This window comes from Berghia stephanieae, chromosome 5 (genome assembly GCF_034508935.2).
Source record: "Berghia stephanieae isolate SIO BIC M18660-M18661 chromosome 5, UCSD_Bste_1.3, whole genome shotgun sequence".
In the NCBI taxonomy this organism is placed as follows: Eukaryota; Metazoa; Mollusca; class Gastropoda; order Nudibranchia; family Aeolidiidae; genus Berghia; species Berghia stephanieae.
The window spans coordinates 41,174,664-41,177,788 of NC_088364.1; the positions used below are offsets into that span (position 1 = coordinate 41,174,664).

The window sequence follows — 3,125 nt, forward strand, 5'->3', positions numbered from 1 at the left end:
TGTCTTTCGGGTCTATTCCAAGGGAAGACTGGAATAACCCAGGCATCAGCCGCAGTGCAGCTCGCAAACTGAGCTGGGGCGAGGTGACTTGCTCAAGGCCACACAGCACAGCGGGTATTCGAACTCGGTACCTTTCGGGTATGGAGTAAAGACCGTACCGCTAAGCCACGCTGCCCCATGCAAGGCCTCTTTCAGTAGGGGTCCAAACAACTTCCAACGGGCTTTCTTATGTAGATGTTAAATAGGCGTTTCTTTAAATTTTAAAGATTAATTTGTTATTTAAGACTTAAGTTTGCGTCTAGCTTTTCTTCGTCGCCTCTTGTAAAAACCCATATTGCATAGATACGTGTCAGCTTGTTCGTGGTATTCTTTTCGTCTTGCATGAACTTCCTTACCTTTAAGTAGTGCAACGAAATGATTATCTGTCAAGTTAAATGTCCAAACAATTTGTCTCTCCCCCTCACACCACCCCCCCCCCCCCCCTCCCCAGAATTACGATCAGATTGTAATAATCCAGGAGGCATGTACTTTGAGAATGTCAATGGTATGTAATCTGCATATGTTAATTTTTGAGCAAGAACTTTTCGATTTCATTCAAAGAGTACTACTATTCCTGTATAGTGAAACTTTCATTTAATAATCAGATAATGCTCTTGTGATCCAATCCATGACTATTTAATGTCCTTTTCTACCAACCTCGTTTCTATCTTTTTTTTTTCATTACTTCAAAGTTAGTTTACCAGCTTTAAAAAAGATGAACAAAATAACAAACGCGAAGCTTTTCGGACTCAAAACCCTCGCTAATAATACAGAAGAGGACTTTTGAACGTTTTGTGTTAGGTATTTTGTTCTTGATTTTTAAAAAATATTTTAGAGCGTTATATTCATGTTTGTTAATGTATATTCCACAGCCTCTAGCAGCTTAGTATTACTTACACTTTGAAGTTATGGTTATCTAAGTTTCAATTATAAGATATATATATATTACTGATACACACTTACATTCAATATCCTTGTGCCTGATTATATTAGTATTAGTATGGAAAGCGTCCAAGTAAGTTCTCCAAATGAAAGGTACCGAAGCAACTCGGCCCTTTATAAACTCGTCGTACCCATTTCATTGTCAAGTATGAAAAAGAACTGAAGGTCAGAGATTCCTTCCCTTTCAAAAAAAAAAAAAAAAAAAAATAGCAGCGTCAGCTGATTATTGAGAGATCAAAATATATATTAATATAAATATGACCCCAACACAATACCAGCCGGGTCAATGACCAGTCGTCCAAATTGGTTGAAAAAGTAAAATTCAATCATGTGGAATAGCTTGGAGAGTTCGAGGTTACGGTGATAAAAGAAGAAAGAGAGAGGGGAGAGAGAGGAAGAGAGAGAGAGAGAGAGAGAGAGAGAGAGAGAGAGAGAGAGGGGGGGGGGGGGGGGGGAGAGAGAGAAGGCTCGTTCTAAAGAAGAAAAAAATACTTAGAAGAGCATTTATATAGTGCAATAACCACTAAACCTGTTCAGTGCGCTTGACAAGTGGTCCCTAGTCAACAGCAACTTTAACACGCGGGACGAGACATGACGCCTGCTGGGCGATATTACTTTTTTTCTCGGACAGATACAAAGCAGTTAACGGTCAGGTGCTCATTTAACACATAAGTATAGTTGCGATTGAATTGAATGCACCAGAAGAGACTATCAGATTGTTCGTACTTTATTCTTCCATTACGTTACGAAATTTTGATTAGCTGCTATTTCTAGTTGGTAAAGTATCTTATTTATTCCAACATGTCGGTCGAAGAAATCACCTACAAGGAATTAAGCTTCAAACAACGAGCTGTATTGATTGAGCTCGTTGCTGCACAGAGATGCGCACCCGTAAACATTCACGCTGTCTCCATAAATATTAACGACACGCAGTTGTCGTTCACAAACTGCATGGGCAAAGCAAAGCAACGAAAATCGACGAACTTGTCCGAGTCAATCAATCGTCGGATAAAACAAGCAGACGTTTTGCAAAGGTATGGAATTTCATTTGAAAGAGTTGGAATTTTCTTCGAGAAATCCTGTGTTACAGAAAGATATGAGCCCATTGGTTACTGACAATGCTCACAAATGAAATTGGAAAGTGATGCTTTTCTTAGAAAAATCGTAACGGGGAATGAGTCAGGGTTACATCGCTATGACCCAAAAATGAAACAACAGTCAGAAGAGTATAAACTTAAAAAGTCATTCATTCCAAAGATATTCAAGATCGCCCTTTATGTCAGAAAACGGCTAATGACCGTGAGGGTATTATTCATTTGAAGCTCTCCGATAATGGAACAATTTATTCTTATACATGTACTTTAACCCTTGCCTTACCAGCCATTTTCAGAACTTTCCCCAAAGTTTCACACCCACTCAACACAAAAATAGTTTTTTCTTACTCAAACAGAAAAGCTACAAATACATTCTCTGCATAATATTGATCAGCAAAATGAACTCTACAACAGAATGTCACGTTTTATGGCTAAAATAAAACATTTTTCTTTAAATTGTTTGATTAGGAAAAGAAATCTGGATCGTAACGAATATGACGATTTTCCGAAGGTGGTAAGGAGAGAGTTAAGCAACAATTTGACTACATTTTTGTCATAGATTAATATAAATAGATAACCATAAACATAAAATGTAAACAGATGCATTATAATAGATAATTGTCTCTGCTTTGATCTTGTCACGCCTCGACTACTGCAACTCACTGCTCGCTGGTCTCCCCAATAACAAAATTAATAAACAAACTCCAGAGAGTACAGAATTGTGCGGTTAGCTTAGTCCTGGGAAAATCTCATTTCGATGATACAAAGGATATGCTTCGAATCCTCCACTGGCTCCCAGGCAGGGCTAGAATTTAGTACAAAATAGCTTTTGACTGCTTTTGTGTATTTGAGTCTTCTGTCCCCCTCTACATTCAACTCTTACTCCAGCCGTACCTACCTCTGAGAAATCTCAGATCCCACGATTTAAAATTGTTAGCATCTCCTAAAACTAAACTAAAATACTTTGGGGATAGGACTCTTGTGAAATTCGGACCCTCGATATGAAATGATCCCCCTCTATCTGTGATATTTTCGAGCTCTCTAAATATT

At 38.3% G+C, this 3,125-nt stretch overlaps 1 protein-coding gene across 1 annotated transcript in view; it reads right to left on the minus strand.

The window, feature by feature from the left end:
• The window catches only part of LOC144972928 (uncharacterized), an 11,351-nt gene extending 10,250 nt beyond the window's left edge, over positions 1 to 1,101 (minus strand). Inside the window, exon 1 of the mRNA XM_078914754.1 lies at positions 1,003 to 1,101. The gene's annotated coding sequence lies outside the window, so the exon portion shown is untranslated. The remainder of the gene's footprint in view (positions 1 to 1,002) is intronic.
• Positions 1,102 to 3,125: the final 2,024 nt, after the last annotated feature.